The sequence below is a fragment of the Lathamus discolor genome, chromosome 9 (genome assembly GCF_037157495.1).
Source record: "Lathamus discolor isolate bLatDis1 chromosome 9, bLatDis1.hap1, whole genome shotgun sequence".
Taxonomy (NCBI): Eukaryota; Metazoa; Chordata; class Aves; order Psittaciformes; family Psittacidae; genus Lathamus; species Lathamus discolor.
Window position 1 is genome coordinate 14,282,379 of NC_088892.1, and position 23,418 is coordinate 14,305,796.

At 39.6% G+C, this 23,418-nt stretch overlaps 1 protein-coding gene across 3 annotated transcripts in view; it reads left to right on the forward strand.

Annotated features, from left to right (window-relative positions):
• Positions 1–23,418, forward strand: part of GRIA3 (glutamate ionotropic receptor AMPA type subunit 3) — a 154,104-nt gene that overhangs the window by 7,852 nt on the left and 122,834 nt on the right. The gene's annotated exons all lie outside the window — the stretch shown is intronic.

Below are 23,418 nucleotides of genomic sequence, written 5' to 3' on the forward strand. Positions count from 1 at the left end.
TGTTCATACAAAATAATGCAACAAATGTGTGTACTGACACGATGTTTAGTAGATTTGCAGCTTTATATGGTTGAATAATACCTCAGAGAAAGTTCTCTCACCACTTCTTTTCACCCTTTTGGTTTTGTTTTCCAGAGAAACAATCATCTTATTTATATAGCAGCGCTGTTTAGCTGTGATCAATGAATTGCTGCTGAATTAACATCCCTTTTCTATTGAGGCTAGAACCTAGCTGTGTGAAACAGCATGATTTCAAATAAAACAAAACCAGCTGTTTAGAAGTGACCTTGAGGGGACATGGTAGAGGGGCTTACTTGCCTCCTCTACCCTGAAATACTGGGTTGTTTTCTTACAGTGAGAGTCCTGTTAAAAGCTGAGGCAATTGTAAACTGACAAATACTGTTAAGAGCTGAGGGGAGAGAAAATGGAACCAAAATGTTTAGCGTTATGAGAAATAGCTCTGCACAAGCAGTACATACATATAATTTGACCCTTTATTAACAGAAGAAGCGAAATAGAACTTTGAGTAGTGTTAATGTGGTGTTAAAATGTGAAATCGCTTTCTGAAAGACTGGTGCATGTTCTGCATTTAAAAAAGCGTTCCTTTAGCAATAGTAATTCTTGAGCATTTGGTGTACTGATGCGTTCAAGTTCACTTTTATACCTGTTTTATGGTAAGCCTTTGAAAATGAATGGAGTCTTCGTGTGAGGTAGTTGCATGCCCTTTGCAGTATACAGAAATATGCCTGTACATCATCTAAAGGAACTCTGAATGAAGTGTACTAACTTTGTGTTATGAACAGGAGTCCTGTTTATATACTCACAGTATAAAGTGTTCAAAGAGGAAGCAGTGTGCTAGAATAATCAAGTATTTGAGTACAGAAAACTTGCTTTAAAACAATTTAATGTTTTGAATAGCTGATATTTCTTCTTTTTTTTTTTTTTTGGTGTTTCTTTGGGGCAGCATATTTCTTATATTCCTGTCCCACGCTGCATAGTTGGAAGGCTACACAAGTAGACACTTTATTCTTCTAGGATTTCAGGTATTTTTTGAGAAAGTTGATGGTTAGAAAATAATCAACAAGGAAATAACTTGGAAAATTTTGGATTGGTATTCTAACATATCCCCCATGTGACTGGTTCTTGCTAGTGCAGCGTTACACTTTTTAAAGAGCTTTGAATTAGGACCTTTAAAACTTTTGCGGGGGGGTTAATTATATAATATCCAATAAAAACATTTGGTAAAGTGGAAAAATGGTAAATAAAAGCGTGTCTGTACTTTGCATCTTATTTTACTAATCCTATCCAGCCCCAACAGCTCTTACAAGAAATATCAGACTATTAATCCTTAATCAGTGTAATCCCTTCAAGAGGCTGTATCTCAAACATAGTTTCTTAAGTATCAATTATATGGATTTAAACTAAATACATTAAACTGCTTGGGCGATTAATTATTAATTGTTTTTTAAAAGTTCTAGCAACACTGCTTCACAGATCCCCCCAGACAGGTGAACCACATACTCCTTCAGAGGCAATGTATTATTTGGTCACCATGCTTCTCACCTGATGCCTAAGAATTTTTTGTCATTGCTTAGTAAAAGCTGTGGCAATTTTAATCAGATGAGCTGGTTTTCTGTAGTATAGGCCTGTACGTTCCAATATACGTTACCAGTGTAGTAAAATTGGGAAAACTTAAATCTCTGGAGAAACCATAGACCAGAGAACACCAACCTACAGTAACCTGTTTAAAAATAGAAGACATGAAAAAAGAAACAGAAGGAAGAAAATGAAAAGGTGACCTTCTCTATAGCTATGCCAACTATCTGGTAATATTGGTGGTAGGAAAAGAATGCAATGAGTCCAAGTCACCAGTCATCTAGGTCTCAGTAGCTCAATATAAATAATATAAAAAGAAAAATAGAACAGTTGCTCTTTTTGGATCTGGAAGCAATTATCTTTGAAAGTCAGAATGCTCCTACCTGTCAATGCATTACAGCGAGATAATAGCTCCTCATACTACCTGGCTAACATGTAGAACATTGCGGCCTAAGTACCCTTAATCACATCCTCACTTCCCAGTGGGGTGGCAGATAATTTCAGGGTGCTGCCATAGCCATGAAGGAATTATTCCCACAACATTTTTACTTCTCTTGGAGATAAGCATGTATTTTCTCCAGAGCTGTCACACAGCCGTTTGATCAATATTTGCAATTGGCAGAGATCCATAGGAGAGGAACCTGCAGTGACTCTTGACTGCCTTCGCTGGAGAAGGGAGGCTGTGACTGACTTTGTGGTCAAATAGGTAAAGGAGCTGAAGGAAAATTGGAGAAATTGTAGCATGTGTAGCTTGAGCCTAGGGCCTGTACTGATCAGTATCCATAAAATAATACTTTTCATTCTTTGCTTTGATTTATGTGCTAGTTGACTGTAGTAAGTGTTCATGTGTGCAGGAATTGAGGGGGGGCTCTGCTCAGGAAAGACCTATGTTCTTACCATACAGCTGCATATCCCTGTTGGTGCAATCTGGTGCATTCCAGAGGCGGGAGAAAAAAAAAAATCTCTTGTGAAGTATCCTCATGAGCCAGAGATAAAAAGCCCACCTTAGGCAGGTCTGATTTGGCGATATCCCAGCATGGGAACAAACTTGTTTAGAAGCTAAAGAAAATTCCTGCCCTAAGTCCCTCCCTCTCATTCCTTTTTTAGTTAAATTATGCATAATTTGATTTATGTACATGTATTCCCTGCTTCACTGCTACACGAAGCCCCTCTTTGTGTATTTCATTTACAAACATGCCCACAGTATTCATCCACTCTGTATTTATCTTCCTACCTATTTATTTAGCTGTACAGTATCTTAACAGAGAGGAAATAACAAGCACAGATGGAAATTCTGATGTATTTAAATGTGAATTGACGTTTATCAGTGGGCTCAGAGAGGGAGGGGATTTATTACATCTTTGAAAATATAAAGCTTTTTGCCACGAGGAAAGAAAAACAGAAAGGAAAAAAGTTAGCTTGACCTGTGAATTAATAAAATCAAGTAAAACGTGGATGTTATATTTTCTTCAAAAAAGCTCGTGTAGGGAGGGAGATGGCTTTTTCGGAATAATATGACTATAACAACTCAAATGTATAAATTCATCACTGGAGCATCTCTCATGCTGTTCTTATAACTGCTGATAAAGGATGTTAGTATTAATGTTGAATTATGCGTACAGTTCTGCAGATCAAATTCCCTCGAAATAACCCGCGTATGTCTTTCTGCTCTGCACTTGTAGTGCACTATACTAACACTGCTCCAGCCTCTGCAGTGTCAGCTCATTAGCACACAGATCTCATATTCCCTCTCTGCACTGTCATTGCAAAAAATTGCTGTTGTACACCTTTACAGCCAACAAACGTGCACTTGCGATATGTACAGTTTTCAAGAAATATATAGGAAAGTCAACCTTCTACGTAGTCCTGCTGGAATTTCTCAAAATAAAGCATTAGTTTTCATTAAAATCTGTTGATCATGTAATGATAGTGGTGGGATGTGTATGGGTGAAAAGGGGCTGTGATTGCAGAATCTAATTAATCTACAGGCAGATTCCCTCTCTCAGCTAACCTATCAGCTGCAAATTCTTGTCCTGACAGTTTTTCTGAGTCATTTCTCATGTATCTTCTGAACCCAGAAGGCTTTTTGTGTTTTACCAAATGATGATATGTAGTGTTTTTTTCCACAGGCACTTGTTCTTTAAGAGACCAAAAAAAAAGAGAAGATAGAATGATACGCTTACTTTAAGTTGCTAAAATCTTGTAAGTGCATGCTTTTTAAAGGGGTCTGACTTTAGACTTACTTAGGAAATTTTTCTTTAGCATCCTTGTAGTCCTTGTGTTTAATCTTTGAAATACAACTTGGAAGGTTTTAGTAGAAAAAGTGCCTGTTTGTTGTTTGAGAGCATTGCAGAGAATGATACCGTAGGGCTAGTAGCAGGCAATTTTTTTCCTGTTTAACTGTATTACTCCCTTTCCAAAGCACAGGTGTGCATATATAAATAAATATATACATGTGAATACTTACTCGCACATGTGCACACACACGCACTTTAGGTGCTACTCAGCATTTATTTTTGCTAGTGGGCAGATATTTGCTTCCCTTGCATCTGTATGCTCTTTGGCTAGCTGGCAAAGGACGCAGATGCTGAAAGTGGTCACCTCCCTTCTGCCAAAAGCATAAGCATGTCTTGCTAGAGTCTTGCCAAGTTTCAGCCATGTACTGGTGGTTTTGTGTGAGTAGCGACCATAGGGTAGATGCCTCACTGTCATGATAAGGAATGCACTGTGGTTTCTCCAAGCATCCTGTGGTAGAACACCTGGAAATATACTTTCTACACAAACCATTACGGATGCCTGAAAATGCCTTTTACGCTGCAGAACGTGCTCAAGTATTGTGTGTTAACTCCTGTGTGACAATCAGCAGGCTTCAGTGTAGGGGTCAAAGCTTTTGCACTATTGGGCTAGGTGTGGAGGGTGTGTTTCAACTAAAGTTTCTTTGCACTTCGTGGTAGAGGAGATGATTTGTCATTAAGTTGAATGTGATTTTCTGTTAGCAGAAGGGCCCATACAGCTTTCAAGTATGTGTTATTATTTCTTAATTTTAAAATAAGCTGACTCTTCTTTCTCTCCACCTTTGCTGTATGCATAGCCTTTACATATCACTTAGATGTTAGGGTTCTATTTAACTCACATTGTAGAGGAAAAAAAATCTTGGACACTTCTATGAGCAACTTTGAAGTCACCAAATGAATGAAGAATTAAGCATGATGAAGAGCACCATTCACTTGTTCAGTTTTGGGGAAATTTTGTGCCGATGTGTAGATGAAATTGCTCACTTTTCCTGTAGAGCACTGGTCCTGGGGACCAATGAGACTATTGGCATGGGTTGGAGAGCTACTGATTAACTACACGTTCCAATAAAATGTGTGGCAGCTGTAGTTTATCTCTGGGAGGAAATGGAGATACCATGATGGGAAACAAGCCTGTTACAGTAGCTTTTAACAACAACAAAACCCCACAGTTTTGTTGAAGGCTGACTTGGGATCTTGTCCAAGAGCCACAGAGAACAGTGGGTTTCTTTCCTCTGGGTTCGTGGTGTTCAGTGTCTGGGAGGTGGGAGGCCTTCCTACTGCAAGTGTAGGACTGTTACGCAAGAAGGTGTGAAATGAGGGAGCAGATATATCTTTAATAGATTCTTTATTTTCGCAATCCAGTGATTTAACATTTTTCCATTTAAAGTACATATTTTGTCATTACCGATTTTGGAATGCTAATTTTGATTTAGTCAGGCGTCCTTAAAATGCTTTAGAATATGTTATTTTTAAAGCGGTAACAGTTTGGTTTCGTAGTTCAGTTTCAAACCAAGCCAAACCATATAATGAAAAAGTCATGTTCATTTATTGTGATTAAGATGTTTATGTTGAATTTGCATTTGGCATTTAAGTTACAGCCTAAGATCAGTACTTTCTATGCTGCTGCGAAGTACAAATCGCTGGAAGGCCATAGCTCCCTGTTTAAGAGAACTCAAAAGGCAGCCAAAATCTCTGTACCTATTGTCATGAGTTCTGTTATCCAGGGTCTTTTACCTCCACTGGAACAATATGGCAGTCTAAAAATAGAAACATAAAAATGATTGATCTAGATCTAACCAGTGTGTGTGAAACTGTGATGATTGCCAGTGAAACTGTTTCCAGATTTCATCTGTGGGGATTCTTTTTCTTCTAAATGTGTGTGTTACATTTCCTGTCAGAGGCAGAGACGTGCTTCCCTATGTTATATCACCTGCTTTATGTTATTGTTGATCTCCAGAATATCAGATGCCCTAGAAACCTCAAACTTGAAATAAACTTGAAGTTTTTTACGTGCAGTCACCTGATGGAAGGCTTCAAAGTAGACACTCACATTTGGCTGTTTGTAGTCATTGTAATGTGGGTACTAGTAATTATCACATAGCTTCACAGTGTATGCTCTGGCCTGACTGTATCAAGGAGTTTGCAGATATTTGTGTAGTACCAGAAATGCAGAGTTCATTTATCAGTTTGTAGCTATATGTGAAACATCCAGAGGTGCATGCATTTTAGTTGATCTTAACAATGTAATTATTATTATAACTCTAATGTATTATAATAATGTAGTAATAATGTAGTTATTAGGACTAAAACTATCATATGTACACAGCAAGAGAGAGACAGGTGATTAGGTTTCTGTGTAAAGAAGAAGAGTGACTGGAGGAACCAGTTATGTGAATGAATCCACCTAGCAGTTGTTCGTGCATATCCTCCTTGTGGTGTCTGAGGCACTGGATCTCTTTTATCATCTTAACCACTTCTAAAATAGTGAGTGCACCATGCAGCCCATACACATGTACTGCACAGGAGGCACAGAAGCCCTTAAGCATGAGGATCAACCTGCAGGGATGCTGCGCTGCGGATTACTTGCCCAGACGCTTGCAGAAAGGGTGAATTGCTTTCCTACAATTGGGATGATAGCTCAGGTGAGGACTTTTCTGGAGTGGCCTATCTGATCACTAGTATGTAATTACTTTGCTAGACTTGGTGTTTCAGATATGCTGCTATGCTGAAAGTTTTCTGTTTGTTTGCTGGTTTTGGTTTGGTTGGTTTTTACAAACACAATTTACGAAGTATTCCCTTTGAGACCACTTGTAAGTTACGTGATTGCCTTTGGGTGCTTGGTCCTGCCCTTGTGTTGGGATTGTATTTGTTGGAGTTTATTGAAAGGTGATGTTTGAAATTTTGATAAAGAATTAGAATACAAATGCAGGGCTGCATGGTTACTTCACTGTCTTGAGTCCTCTCTAATACGAAAACTGTCTTTAATAAGATATGCAGGTATCTGGGAGAAGTACATACGCTCTGATGGCACACAGTCCATACATAATTACTTCATTCCATGTATACCTCATTATTTTCCCAGCTCTTTCTCCTGGACTTAAGCATAAAACAGTGCTTGCTGATTTCACTATCAGTAGTTTTATTTATATGCAAACAAGCATTTGGGCCCAGCCCATGTGGTAAAGGGACTGAACCTGGGCAATTGTGGAGTCTTCTGGTGGCTCTTAGCATGATTTGGAGTAAGTCAGTTTGTACTTTTGGTAGTGCCATTTTGTTATCTCTCATACAAGCGTAATACAGTTTACCCTTATCAGACAGTATTGCGGGACTGTTTGCAGTAAAAAACTTGGGGAGCTTTGGCTAACAGCATCTTTTTCATTTTACTGATCACTTCTTCCACTTCCCTTCCTAAAACAACAACAACAAAAAAAGCCAAAACCAAACCCAAAGGCTAAACAACCCCACACCAAAACCCAGCTTACTCTTCACACTTCTGAAATATAAATTGAAATTAGCACTTGCTAATTAGCTGTCCTTGTCAGAAGAAGATGTACATTCCCACTGATGGACCTGGGAGAGCATGTGTCACAGCTGTACAGCAAGCCCATCTATCACTTGACAAAGGAGAAATTTTCTGCTCTTTACCTGAAATAAGCAAAGCTGTGGGAAGGGAAGCAAGTTCATTATTCAAAAGTTCTTTATCTCCTACACATCCTGGATCTCTGTTGGAAGTATGGTCCTTACTTCTACAGTACAGGATGTGCCCAACTTGCCCACCTGACCCACGATCAAACTGCTTATTTGAGCCATAGGAGGAAAAGCTGTCTTTACTAAATGTGGTGGTGCCTGTTCATTTCTCCCAGTGAGGTCTGCAGAACATGCTGTAATGTAATCAGTATCTCACAGCTGCCAGCTTTTCCAGATGTACAGCACTGCATTTCAGGGCTGGTGCCTTCCAGGATTTCCATGTCCGATACCCATTTCAGAGATCTTAGTCTGAAATAGGCGCTGCAGCCCACTTAGGGAATATGGATTGGGTCTTGTGAATTACAGAGTTGCTGCATCATGACACACATCCCAGTTGGTTTCTGTACCCTGCTGTGTATGCTCAAGTCCTTAAAACTTTCTGCTGGTTGTTGTTGTTTGTGTTTTTCTTCTGAGGGGAGGTGCAAGGGGAGAGATGGCTTGGGGAGAATTGGTGATTGGTAAGTTTTCTCAGGTGATGAACTGTCCAAGGCCTCTCTACAAGAAAACATGGCGAGATAATGGTTTTTACTCACTGCAGGGGTTTTGTCTTCAGAGGCTTTACCACTTGTGTCACCAAGTTTGGATTCTAATGAAGTCTGATGGCTGGAAAACTCAAGTTCATGTGCCTTCTTTTTTTCCAGCAGTTAGATGAGAGCTAATTAGAATCCATTGATCTGCAAAGGAGTGACCCAGGGTCTAACCCTGAATTGAATCAAAACTGTTAGGGGGATTCTAAATTATCTAGCAAGTTTAATTTACTCGACCATCTTTCTCCAAAGTTTTTATGCAGCCAGGGAGCAAATCTAGAGTGCTTTGCTACCATTGTGGAGGATGTCAAAAGGAGTTGGACCTAATGAAATGCTGAATGAGTGAGCAGTCAGCATAATACCTGCTATCCTACTTTGAATTTCCTTTTTAAAACATTGCTTTTTGTGTCTATTTCCTTATCATTTCTTGATAAATATAGAATAATACTAAAGAGAAGAAAATTACACAGCTGTCCTGTGCCAGCTAATCCTATTTCTTTCCTGTTTTGGCCACATCAGCAGAGTGATCCTCATGACCAGTGGTAATATTTATATTTCTTGGCCAACTCAGACCAAGTTCCTCCACAGAACCATTGATCATCCCATAACATCATCCTGCATGACTTCAAAAACTCATGATTGAAAAGGATGGGAGCTGTGTAACTTGCTAATTTTTTCAATTCAGATGTAGTTCCAAAAAGGTTTTAAAGATTAGATTAGGATCAGCCAAAAAGTTGGAGAATTAAAAATAAAAGCTTTTAAAATAGTTTCAGACTTCAGACTGTTGACTCAGATTCAGTTGAAGCCAAGTATTTTGTTTTAGAAATGATGATTTTTGGGTTTTGTACATTTTTATTCTTGACTGAAACAATTTGATGAAGCTTATCCCAGTTAGCAGGATGTTTCTGTAAACAAGAATCTGCCTTTTTCAGTGTAAAACCACCTGTTCTGTCCTATTTTTATAATGACATATAGATGATGGATGTGGAAAAAAAGAAGTGTATGTTTGGAAGAAACTGTCTAGGTTTTTTCAGGGGATATAGTTCAAGCTGCGTGTGATGGATTTTATGGATAGACAATTTTTGTCAGTTGAGGTATGTATAGCATGTCTTTCCACACCATCTACAGGCAACTTACTTTATTACCTGGAGAGGCAGGGAGATAAGCCCAAAATTGATCAAAATGATACCAGTTAACCCTCCTGAAGTTTTCCACTGCTGCAGTTTGGTGCTCCTGGTGCAGAAATTGCCTTGTTTAAAGCATGAATCAGTGTAGCTTTACTGCATGCAGAGCATAGTAAATGTAGTGATGGTTTCTACAGCCACAACGTCCTGTTTCAGAGGTGTGCATTCATATGCACCAGATGTACTTTACCTGCCACTTGTTTTGTACTGTGTAACAGAAAAAGAAATTTCATGCAGTGATACTTGTGCATATCTGCAGTGACCACTGGGACCTAAATGTTTCAGTGTTTCATTATTCTACCCTAACAGAAAGCAAAAAGCAGTCTCTTTGTATCCCATTAGATAAATAGGGGCAGTCAAGATATATAATGGAGTCTTGCTGTAATCTGATTTACATCAGTGTAAATTTGGAGTAGCTCTGGAAGGAGGTGAAGGAGTGAACCCAGTAAAGGGTAAAAAAAGAGTGGTCCCTCATGGGGTATTCCTGGCTTTAAGCCTCTGAGTAAGTGGGGGATGTGGGTCCAGGACAGCCAATGAGGGAGACTTGGAGCATTTTAATCAGTAGTGTACCTCTCCTCCAGGACTACCCAGGTTGTCCAGGCTCTTGCCTTCAACAGCTAACTGAATACACCCTTGTGTAGCATTGCACATATTTCCTCTTGGAACTTTGGGAAATTTAACAAGATATTCACATTCAGCAGTAATAAGTGTCCCTTTATAAATGATGCTGGGTATCTCAGAAGTATCTGTAATAGACTGTAGTGCAGACTCTGCCAAGGAAAGATTTTGTTTTTCAATTGAAACAAAATAGTGTAAATCAAGTAGTCTCCAGTGGAAAGTGCTGACCTTGCTTTTAGCAGGAGTCACCTATACCTTCCCTACTTTCAGATTTTCGTATTTCTTTTTCCTTTCCCCCATATATGTATTTTTGTACTGAGAACCTTTCACTACTTTTCTCTCTCTGCATCAGTTTATGGATTTTGCAGTTCTTGTATAAAGAGAGTCTGTGTGGCATTAAAGACCATAGACTCATTCATTGTGTTTCTTATGTGCTTGCATGACTAGTGACTGATTATAAAACACAACATCTTTTTCTGAGTCGCTCTAGAGGTAATTCAAGAACAGATATCTGGCAAAATGGGGTCTTTTGGCTGAAGCATAAAGCTAACATTTTAACTTATTTTCATCTGCAAAAACACCCTGCTATTTTTAATGAATAGGGAACCTATCATGGGTTGTGATGCTGCTAACTCCTGCAACTTGGTCAGGTTCCAGCTTGGATAAGTATCAACATAAATCAGTTAATCTTCTGGAAGCTTTATTCAGATAAATTATCTGCACTTCCTGTCTTAAATTCTTATTGTGGTGTTCTGCAGTGCTGGCCCCTGTTTCACATAAGATGCATTTGAGATTTGAGGCAATCCGCATACGCAGGAGGATACAGTTTGATATTAAAGTACATTTTCCTTGTGTGCTTTTCTGAAAAGATACTATGCTTCCTTGGTAATGTCTGGAGATTCCCTGTGTTAATAAGAATGTTGTTAGCTGTTTCCAGAGTCTGCTGCTCTGGAATAATCTGCCTTAATCAGGATCTCCACATGAATTTAAAAATGGCATCTTTCTGGACAAAGTTGCAAGCAGGATTAATATGATTCCTCCTTTCTACTATGTGGTCTCTAAAAATGCTTCTGTCAGCCCTGTGTATGTCTTGTGTATGCTGGCTTGAATTCAGTCTGTTGCAACATTCACTGTAAGGGGATTAAAATCTTGCTGGAAATAACTTAATCAGAATCGATTATTAATTGTGTTTTCAAGAAGCCTGGGTGAAGCTATGTGTGAAATATGAATCTATCATTTCACTTTCTCAGAGATTCAGCTGTGTATGTGTATGTGGAGTAGTCTTGCAAAAAGCATCGGAAAGCTCCACAGGAGACCTCCTCCTGCAAAGTGGATGTGGGAAGGGCTATAGCAGTTTAAGATTCTCCCCTGCTATCCTGCCTGCCTCATTCCTGCATGAAAGGTGCTATAGAAGTGTAACACATTAAGATCAAACCTCCTGGATAATCAGGACTATGACTTTGTTCTGCATGACAGAGAGGGGCCTGGAGTTGAGCCGCTGCTGTCTGCCTTCACAGCTGAGCCTGCCAGCAAAAGGGTCAATTAGTGCCAACTGCAGGAGTGCAGCTCCCTTACAAAGGCCTGCGTCCACTTAGAACTGTTCATTTAAGCTCTCATTATAGACTTCAGGTTAATAGCAGGGTTCATTGCTACCTAATCATTTACCTGAAAGTGAGTGGGTTTATTTTACCAGTTTAACTCTTCTCCTACCCAGTTTGTTTGGGGTGTTTTTTCTGACTAAGTCCAACGTTAAATCTCTGGAAGCAGTCTCTTATGTTGTGCTGTGATGATTACAGTTCAAGTATGTAGAGATTTATTGACAGTATAGAATAAAAAGTAGTTACTTTATCGCTTTGATCATCAATATTTTAAAGATCTGCAGCTTGATAAATTCACCCATTCTTAAAAGCTGGATTTTCCCTATGAATGTCCTACAGACAGTTTAACAGTATAATTCATTTTAAACCAGCCGATGACTTTCTGTTTGCAAAGGCAGCTTCCACAGCTCAGCCTGTCTCATTTCCCAGAGGTGTAAAGGCACCAGCTGAGTTGTGAGCCCCACTGTTTGTCCACTGGAAAGTGAGTGTTCTCTTTCTGAAGAAGTTGGTGCCATTAATTGTTTTGCTGTTGGCCATTATGCTAGAAACATCCCACTGAAATGCTTCCTTGGTGGGGCTGGGTGTGCTGATCGTCCTTCACATCATACCAGCAATAAGCTTGTGAATTGGGTGATGCCACAACTTGAAGATTAATTGCGAAGATATAAATTTTCTGAGCAACAGGCTTTAAGACTGAAAAGTGATTGTTTATGGCTATAGATGGAACAATGTGACTTTTTAAACTTGGCCCAGCGGTTCGGTTACCTGGATGTATGTACACACTGTTGCTACCTGCTCAACAGTCTATGCAGATGGCTTGGGCACTTGTCTAGAGCTCATCAGATGGAGTTTCTTTGGAGCATTGCACTGTGCGTGAAGGAGCTGAGGTGATGGCTTTGGCTTTGATTCATGGCATCTGCAAGAAAGAAACTGCTGCAGTTGGTGGTGTATTGAGCTCTCAGCAGTGATGTCTTATGGCAGCACAAATCCTGTCTGAAAGCAGATGAGTGCCAACCTCTAGGTCCTTGGGAAAACTGCTCATTCCTCTGTTTTCCCCAGAGCACACACCAGGCACCTTGTGATTCGGCAAAATAGGGTGGAATACCTAGCAATTTTCAGGATCAGATGTATTCAGGGCCTCTGGCCAGTGACCCACAGATGTGCAGGCTGGTAGCAGTGGTGCTGCTGTGCCAGCCCAAAGCCCAGCAAGGCTGCCAGGAGGAAAGTCACTCCAACCACAGCAATTAGATCTTCTTTTCACTTCAAGGCTTTGGAATTTTTGGATCTGTACTTCACAGAGGTGTGTTTTTCCCTTTTCAGCTGGGTATTTGTTTTCTCTGTTCTCTGTTCTTGCCTTGCTTTGATAGACAGGCGCAGATAGACAATAATTAAAAAAAAATAAGGAAAAAGGAATTAAAAAAAAAAAAAAAGAGCTCTTTCACTTCCCAGAGACAGCGAACAGGCCTGTGAATGGCGCCTTCTGTTCCCCGTCTGCCTGGGTTCACCTCGCAGCCATGAGCCGCAGTGCTAGTCTCATTCCTGTTGCGCTGTTAGGTTTGTTTCACTCTCAAAAACTCCTTTGAGAATGGGCAAGTTTCAGGCTGAAGCGGTTAAAAATCCCAAAGTTGCTCACGTTTCTCAGAAGTGACATTAGTTATTCCCAGGGTGGGTTTACTCAGATCACTGGAGCTTTATTTGAATCCAGTTTGACTTTGAAATGGTTACAAATCCTTGGGATCCTGTGAGTTCCCTGCAGAGCTGGAACTGCTGTAACACTGGAGGGATTCCGGTGCTTTCGGAGGAGCCTGTGTGTAAATGCAGTAACTGGGTGAATGAAAAGCCAGCAGTGTGATTCTTCAGCATTAGGTTCTTGAAGCCTGACATGCTTTTTGCACTGATATGAGACTTTGCAGCTCCCATTGATGAACTCCCTAAAACAAATGGCTGAGATTAGTATTATTTATAGATAACCACAGAGATCATTCATTCCTCTCAAGCTGTTTATTTTTGGGCAGCCCAGTGAAACTGATGAAATTGCCAGTTGTCTGAAATGCTACTGCCAGTTGTTTGAATGAACGGTATTGATTACTGTTACAGGACTATTCATCTCATACTGGCATGCATACAATACATGTATTATAAAAATGTTGTCTCTGTTGACAGCTGGGTTATGAAATGATACACTGAATTGTATGTCCTTATAGGCAGTGTATACATAGACATTTCTCAATCCTAATTCAGAAGTATTAAAAGTTATTTGAAGGAATACAGAATGGAGTATCGGACTCTGAGGAGTATTATAGTATCTTCATTAGAAACAATCAGTTAACAAATTTCTGTTGAAATCAGCTGATACAGTGAAACCCCAATAGGTGCTAACTGGTCTAAATTATCTTCTGCTGTGATGGTGGAGAAAATTCTATTTTATTAAATGAGTAAAGGATTTCTTAGAAGGTGCAGATATAAAAGAGACCATTTAAATCTACTCTATTACCACGGTTTTGCTTTAAAAATCAAAGAAAACCTTGAGGCAAGCCCTGTTTTGCAGTACATATGGTGGTAGTCTTCTGACTTCATAGCAAATACCTTCATCTTTGACTTTTGTATTTAAAAAGATGCAGTGATGCAGCGATCGTGTTCATCTACACTTACCCTGAAAACTTTTCCATCCTTCATTCTGTCGTTACTTAATGGTGTGTATCCCAGTTGCTTGGATTGCTCCACCACATCAGTTTTTGCTGTGGGACTCACTGGAGGGAAGCTCAGCAGATGGCCCTTTGGCTGCAGCTTTTGTCCCTTCAGTGGAGCAATCTGTTGTTCTAACTCAAAATGGGTTAGAACAAGCACCAAAAGTTGAAATAAAACCCCTCTTGTGTTTTAGAGGATGTGACCTTCCATTTGTGCATTGCTGTATGTTTGAAGGATTTGTATTCTGAAAAACTGTGATTGTTAAATAAAGATTAGAGAGATTTTAAGTACTGTGCTTGAAAATTTCCATTATCTTGCTCTTTAGTCATGAGTGATCAAAAATAGATTAAAATGGTCAAAACATTATTTTTATTTTTTTTTTTTTACATATTACTAATGCTTACTTGATTATATCTGAAATAGCAGCACTGTCTCCAGTAGCTGCTCTGGGAGCAGACTTTCCCCCTATTTACCTGAACTAATAGGTACATCGAACTTCAGCGGTACACAGTGGTGACAGATGTAACTGTAGAATGCTTGGGTGTGCTTTAACATATATTTGCAATTGTAGCAAATTTATTAAGTAACTGCACTTACGGTTTCATAAAACATGTAATTCCAGATCACAGCTGGAGTAGATTGACTTACCATGCCTGATGTAAGTAGATCGGACCAGATTTAGATCACCATGATTCTTAAAATGATGCCTAACAATTCTTTTGGGCAGTGGAGTTGGTAGAAATCTTTACAAATTTGTGTGGTTCAGTTGTCAAAGGTTCATGTTCTCTTAGTTTGTGTTACCTATGATAGCTTTCAAATGGAGTAATTTCTTATCATAATTTTGGTTTTCCATGTCATAAACTCAATTTCCTGAATAGGAAAATATGTTTTTCTCTTGTTCTTTCTTCCTTTTTCTTCATAGTGTGAGATTTTTCTTTACCAATAAGTACTACATTTGTAACCATGAAAAAGCTTCATTTGAGCATCTTTTGTCATTGACTTCTCAGATCTTAGCAAGTTGCTTTTCCTGTTTCCTTCTGCTCAACACTTCTGCTTTCTGTTCCTTTGTATCAGCCTCTGCAATGAAGCTGTTGTAACACAGCCACATTAACTTCATGGTGGTTTATTTTTGGATTCTTTCTCTAAAAACTGAATTTCCTGTTAGGACATGGGCTATTTACGTATTTACATGCTCATCCTCTATAAAAGTGGATGAGTAAGCAGAATAAATATCCTACACATTTATGGGAGAACAGACACCCCACCCCCATGCTGTCAGTGTAGAGGTGGATTCTGTTGGCAGTTTGTGTGGTGCAGTGGTTGACAAGATACAGTAGCAAGGATAAAACATTAGCTGTCACACTTGGCAAAATTTAGGGTCTCTTCAGCTGTGAATGGCTGTGCTTAATTGTTCTTGAAGGATCCCCTGCTGAAATGATGCATCAGAGCGGCACAGGCTGAGCAGTTGTGATGTCTGAACTTGCTCCTGCTGCTCATGAACCAGGTATACTGTAAATGCAAACAGTGGGCACTCCCCTTATCTCTAGTTAAAGTATGGATGCAAATTTGGCCATTCAGCTGCAGTATCAAGTTACTCAGAAGATAACTTGGGAGGTGAAAAGTGGATATTTTTGCTTAGTACATTTTCTCAGTACCTTTGCTTTTCTGGCTTCCTCTGCCAGATGGAGATATGGAAAAGTGTGATGTTTTCTGCTGTTCACCTCAGAGTAAAGAGGAGAATTTTCTGGGAATTCTAAGGAAAGGTGGCTTTCCCTAAGCATTATTTTCTCATTCTTCTCTGGAGCTGCTCTATGACTGATTCTGTCCTGCTTGTCTTTTAGAGATGTGAAATCAGTTATGGCAGTAAGGATTACATGAGGTGATTATCCAGATTCTTAAGAAAACAACAGCAGAGGTGAAAATAGGGAAGGGCAATATTGTCATTTGAGCTTATATAGGGCTTGCAGCTAAAAGTCTTTGCATGTGATCTTCTTCGATACTATGTGCACTTCTCCATAAGGGCATTAACAGCTGTCCATTGCAGGAGCCAGTGTGCTTGTGTGTAGTCTCTACCATGATCTTCCATTGCAAGTCAGTCAAATCTCTGCTTCTGGATTTATTTATTGGTTTGTCTTTCTAGAGGGTGACAACATGTGGGCTTGCTTAGCTTAAATAACTGATCATTTTTGAGATCTGGTTGATCACAAGCCCGAGTTCTTCATCTAAACAATCTACTTGAATAGATGACCCTGGAAAGCTTTTTCTAATCTTCAGCAACAATATAACAGAAACCCTGATTTATAGGAAAAAAGCTTACCTACTAAATCATGTTTCCTCTTATGGTTGATTTTCATTATTTTTAAGAAGTCTTGATTTTATTATTTTTCCTTTCAGGACAAACTTGTTTTTATTCTTTTCCACTACAATTGCATCATGGGTAAAATGCACATCTCCTGTTTGTGCAGACAACATCTGCTTACATCAAGGACAAAAATGTAAAAATCATATATACAACAGCATCATTGTGTAATAGTACTGTAATCAGTAATATTTTTTAATAAGCTGCGTATCAATGCCATTGCTCAGTTCCTGAGAAGAGTCTCACAAAGGCGAGTTAGATTTTATGGGGTGAGATGCATTTTTCACTTGCTCCTGAAGTCTCCCAAAACTGATATTCAGAAATAAATCTTTTAGGAGGAGAATTTAATTATCTTACATTTCCCATGTCGTTGGCTCTAATTAACTGACTGTCCTTTGGATTCTCTCCCTCATTTGGGAAGTTTGAATGGATTCTGTATCGCCAACGGTTTTTAGAAAGAGACTTCAGAATGCGGCTTTTCAGAAGACTACAGCTCTGTAGAATGTGATTAGTTTCTCTTATTGGCTTGACCCAGTGCGTTTATTGTGCTTAGCTGAAGTCATGGAAATCCCAGATACTTATTTACAATTGTTTGAACTGTCCTTTTGGTAAAAGAAAATATTTTTATTGTGGCAGTTTGATGGTTTCTTTATATTCCCTAGTACTATATTCCATGTTACGTTTTTATTCAAAGTCAGTTGTGTGATAGCAGGCTATTTTTCGTTTGAGAATAGTTTTGGGGGCTGGGAGGGAGGAAGGAAAGGACCAAGTAAGTGAAGAGAAGCCACAGCTTAGAAAAGGATCCAGGGCCAAGAGAGTTAAATTACACTTCTTTCTAAGATGTGAAATTGCTTCTAGGGCACAACCTTGGTGTGTTTGCTGGTGCTGTTTTGAAAGATTTTCAATTACTGTATCATGAGCAGATTTTATGGAAGGGAAGTGTTCTTTCTGAAGAACAGAAATTAAATCATACTTGCTTCTTTTTGGAACTAATGTGTAGTGTGTATCCATATATTCATGGCCGCTGAATTATGCTGCTTGTGTCAATCTCTCCTGTTCCTGTAGCCCCTCAACAAAATAAGAGGACAGATTCAGAGTATATTTGTTTCCTCCAGAGTAAAAAGGAGGCTCCTGTCAGCTGGCCACCGTATGAATTTATGTATAACCTGAGAATTTTGATGGGATGAAAGATTTTTATCAAACATAGGTTAAACCAGAATAAAATCCCAAAGGTTCTGTGCTTAAAGAGACACTGAATTTATGGATTACATATACAGTGTGTAAAATTGTCTTTCCTGCTGTCCTTACTCATAGCACCAACATGACTGTCATTGAAATGAACCAGAGGCGAAAAAAAATGTTTCTTCTTTTTTTCCTTTTATTTTGGCAAGTAGCAGCAAATTCTGACTGGCTGCACTATCACATACCTGTATTTGTTAGTCCCATCACTTTCTTCATTTTTTTAATGCAGTAACAAGAAAGAACTGTATATAAAAGTATGCTGTTAAATCCATTAAAAAATTTAAGAGGGCTGAGCTGAGTGTGGTGCCTGAAATTGCCTTGAGAATCATCTTTTGAAACTGAGTTTGTATCCAGCTGAGGATGGAACAAATACACTGAAGAGAACGATAAAAAGAAGCTGGGATAACACAAATTTACTACTTGAACAAAGGAAAAAAACTCTTCCAATGTAGTAACTCAGATCCTGATTGCTTTCTTTAATAGGATGCCTTCAATAGATTTTAACTTCAGACTGGTTTCACTGAGCTATGGAAAAATGGAGGACCAGGAAAGGGCCGTTTTCTTTGTTTTTAGATTATTTCAATGGTTACAAAATAATCTGGGCATTTCAGTTCATGGAGTTTGTATTCTGGTTTTGTTCGATGGGGTTTCTGTAAGTCTCAAGACTTCTTGAAATATTGGACTTACCATTCTTACCTAAATCTAGTGACAGACAAATTGCATATGCATTTCAAGCATGTTTTTGCAGACTTTTCTTGGTTTAGTGGAAAACTGTAAAGGACAGTAGCTTGCCATATGTCCATACAGTAACTTCAGGGCTCAGGGTTATGCTCCTAACCAGAAAGGGTGTGTCCTGGGTTCAGCAGTAGCAGTCATTTTTCTCCTTCTTAGTAGCTAGTGCAGTGCTGTGGTTTTGATTTTTTGGCTTGGGAACAGTGTTGATAATGCCGATGTTTTCAGTTGCTGCTCAAATGTTTGGTCTGGCCAAGGACTTTCTGAGCCTCATGCTCTGCCAGGGAGGAGGGAAAGCCAAGAGGAAGCAGAGACAGGACACCTGACCCAAACTGACCAAAGAGGTATTCCATAGCACAGCACGTCATGCCCAGGATGTAACTGGGAGTTACCCAGAAGGGCTGGGGACTGCAGGGTTGGACGAGGTATCAGCCAGTGCTCAGCTGGGGGGAGTGGGGTGAGTTATTGGTCGGCTGGTGTTGAGGTGGTGTATTATTTCCTCTTGTTATTTCCTTTACCATTATTATTATTGGTGGCAGCAGCAGTGATTTGTGTTATACCTTAGTTACTAAACTGTTCTTATCTCAACCCGTGGGAGTTGCATTCTTTTCGATTCTCCTCTCCGTCCCTCCAGGAGCAGGGGGAGGGCAAGAAGCAGGGGAGTGAGTGGACGGGCTGTGTGGTTTATGGCTGACTTTGTTTAAACCACGACAGGGTGTTACAAGTATGTTAATCTAATGAGAAAGATCAGAAACAAATTGGAATATCATTATGTGTTTCACGTTTACTTACTGCAGATTCAACAGTGTGTTTAGCCCCAGAGGCAAAGAATGGCATAACAGAAGGACTTGAATGCCTGTTTTTCTTTTATAGGTGATCTCTGTAGGACAGGAGGTAAGAAATATCTGGCTGGGCTTCTTTGCAAAGATTGAAAGAGCTGATGAATTTATCAGTCCTTTTTATGGAGTTCTACTGGACAATTTAAATCTTCATGTCTTCAATTTATTAAATTATTATGAGAAAGTCATTCTATTGTTATCAAATTCATTTTTCTTATGCATGTTTCTCTGCTATTTTTGTTATAGCAAGGTATTGTCTTACTGATAACATTGCCAGGGGAAGGAGGGCTTGGACTGGCTCATGTAAATGGAAAATATACAGAGAAAATCAGAGTACAAGGAAGTCTTCTATGCCTATAACTGACATTTCTTGGAAAATGAGGACTCTTATACCTTCTATTATCGTCTGGAGAGACACTTCACTTAGTCCATAAATCTTTCTGAAAAGCTTTACTGCCTGAGTTCACCAAATAAATCTATTCCAAGACCTACAAAATTTTCAAGTACCAAAAAAATAATCTGTTGATGGGCCATTTTGAAAAGTTTGACACTGTCAGGGAGTCTGTTTGAATATCAGAGTAGGAAAATCCAGTAACAATAGCCTAGCATTAGCTCTGTAGGATGTATTACCTTAAACAAACACAAAGACACATTATCATAGTCCTTTCTTTTGTCTGCTATTTTGATGGGCAGTATAGAATTGCGTAAGATATATATGTGTGTGTAGTGAGAGAGAGAGAGTTCCTGGTTTGGAACTTAAGTTTGTGATGAGCTGCTTTTCATCGAGTGACGTGAATGTGTCTGTTGATAACTGTTTGATCACTGGTTTTCACAAAAGAGAAATATTTATTTTAAATTTAAACTGAAATTGGCAATGATGTTTGCAAGTTAAAATTGGGAGTAATTGATCCATAAAACCTGAAATATATTGTGAATTAATTTAAAATAAATTAGTAAAGCAGAAACATAATAACCTTGTCTTTGGTAGAACAAGGGTACATTTGAAGCGAAGCGTTACTTAGTCTCTGACTGGAGTCACATACCAGTTTGTATTCTGTTGTGCATAACAAGCTGATTTTTTTTTTATTTTAAGCTTTCCTTAAAGAGAGCTGAAAAATTAATCGAGTTCATTGAGTTCATGAAACAGTTCCTCCTATGGTTACGCCTATGCCTGCTGTGAATAAAGGCTTCCCTGTCAACCTACAGAACCTAGTTGTGTTATCCAGAACTGTCAGTTTCTTTCCAGTTTGTCAGCTCTTGGTAAGATCCTTCCTAACCTTAGTCCAGTTTTGTCCAGTGGTTGACCTCTGGCAGTGCTGCAAACAAGGGATAGCCAGCAGTTGGGACAGGAATTCAGGGCGATGTTGCTCTTCTGGAAAGAGCTCATCTTGCAGCTTACTACAGAGCTAGAGCAATGGTACGGCCATGCGAGAACATTCCTTAAGACCCAGAAATTTATTGCCGCCTGTCATCTAAACTGCTACAGTTAAGCTGTTCAGTGCTGGTAGATTGGCTATAGGGACTACTGTCATAGGGATGCACAATGCCATTTTAAGGCTGTTTTCCCCAGCTTCGTACTGATGTGGGTACTACACAGTTGTGAGATTCAACTGCTTGTTCCTTGGACGAACAATACCCCCTAAATAGGCTAATTCTGTATGATATGTCAGGGACTGGTTGAGAGCTCTGGAAGATTCACTGAAGTGATGTACTGAAGGAAGGATCCACAGTGCATCGCTGTCCTGGGTTCAGCAGTAGCAGTCATTTTTCTCCTTAGTAGCTGGTGCAGTGCTGTGCTTTTGAGTTTCTGCCTGGGAACAGCGCTGATAACACCGATGTTTTTAGTTGCTGCTCAGTAATGTTTACTCTGACCAAGGACTTTCTGAGTCTCATGCTCTGCTAGGGAGGAGGGGAAGCCAAGAGGAAGCAGAGACAGGACACCTGGCCCAGACTAACCAAAGAGGTATTCCATACCACAGCACGTCCTGCCCACTGTATAAACTGGGGGCAGTTACCCGAAAGGGTTAGATCATTGCTTGGTTGGGCTGGGTATTGGTCAGCGAGTGGTGAATGGTTGTATTCTCTTCCCTTGTTGTTTCCCTTATCATTATTATTATTGGTGGCAGCAGCAGTGGTTTGTGTTATACCTTAGTTACTGGACTGTTCTTATCGCGACCCATGGGAGTTACATTCTTTCGATTCTCCACCCCATCCCTCGGGGAGCAGAGGGGAGTTAAGGGGGGAATGAGTGAGCAGCTACGTGGTTCTGAGTTACTGGGCTGGGCTTAAACCGTAACAGTTGCTCTTTAGAAATTCATACCTATTTTCTGCTGTAATGATTAGAAGTTTTGTTCCTAAGACCAGAAAAGACTTGTGTTGCACTGCTTCTGTTCTTTCGGACTTATCCTTGCCCTGACTTTCTTTTCCCACCACCTGAGCTTACAGAATATTTTTGCAGGATGCTTGAAATTTGTTGTTGTATACAAGCAGGGTGTTAGCAGCTTTAGTGATTCTTGTGAAACGCTGGAGAGGAGGATTGTTTAGATGCTTGTAATAAATGCTACTCTTACAGTGAGATTTGAATTAAGGATGCTAATGCATCTCTGAGAATGGAGCATGTCCATGAACCAAGAGGATAAGAAATGGGTTGGAAGCTAGGCTTGATAAAGATGGTTAAAGAGTAGGTTGAAAAAGTAGTTATTTTAGTACCAACAATGTTGCTATTTTAAATAAGTGTATTTACAGGCAGAGAGCCATTATGTAAAAACAGGCCTATGTTTGAAATACAGTACGAATTACTAAATCCAATCTAGAAACTCAGAATGTGAAAATACTACAGAGTTTGCAGTGAGCATACTGGTTAACTGTACATATGAAACAAGGGAAGTTCATGACATCGCTGATACTAATCTTTGTGAGTATTTGATACCCATCATGTGCAGTCTGACCTGTCAAATTCCACTTTTTCGATCAAAAGAAATGCCAGTGACTTCAGATGGCTTTGGCAGGAAAGATAAAAAAAGGGGGGGAGGGGCAATGAACCTGCTTTTGCACATAAAACTTCATTTCCTTGAGTCACTTCGGGCTTTTCAAGGAGCACCAAGAATGAAGGCTTAGGAGACTCTTGGGTAGAAGGATGTGGATGCAAAGCAGGGATTGTAGCTCAGTGATTATAAGCTATGGTGTGAATAGCGTGTGTAGCTTGGTAACTTTGGCAAATCTCAGAATATTATCAGAGGAAAGCTAACGTTTGTTAACCATGTTTCCAATACAGAGGAGCTGTAATGGAGATAACATAATGCAGAATTTGTTAAAAAAATCAGTGGTTCTGCATTCATTGTGTTTATGCTGATGAAACCACAAACATGGTGAGATCACAGCAATACTCTCTGGCATAGATAGTGGTTATGAATAAAATTTCTAACTCATAGGGGTGGAAGTTATAGGACTCTTCGAATTCTCTGTTAACTGTACTAGCAAGTTTGAGAGAGAAAGGGCTGTTCTTTGAAGTCATTGATTTGCAGGTGATTTCCCTCTTGGAGAGAATTTAGTAGACGTTAGTAGAGAAGAGACTAGGGAAGTGTGGAAGTGCCATGGTCTAAATAAGTCAGCTGGATACCCGTAGTACAGCTAGATATTAATGCATCCTTTCCTTCTAGAGGGAGACTGTTGGTATGGTGACCCTAAGCTCTGATTCGGTGTCTTGAGCACATACTTCAGTCTGTTCATGAAAACAAGTAAGCATGTGCTGAAATTTGTGCACGCAGGTTTGGGATCGAGGACATTCAGTAAAACCTTGCTGGTGTCAGTGAAGCAATTCTGTGAGTGCAGAATAAGGTTGACCAAGCTGTGGTTCTTCGGGTGTGTGCCGTTCTAGAGAAATTCACGTGCTGCCCAACACTGCCACTGTCTCATAACAGGCTAGGTTTCTGAGGAGGACTTCACGGACATCTTGAGTAGAACCAAAGGAGTCTTGGTTCTTGTATGAAGCATT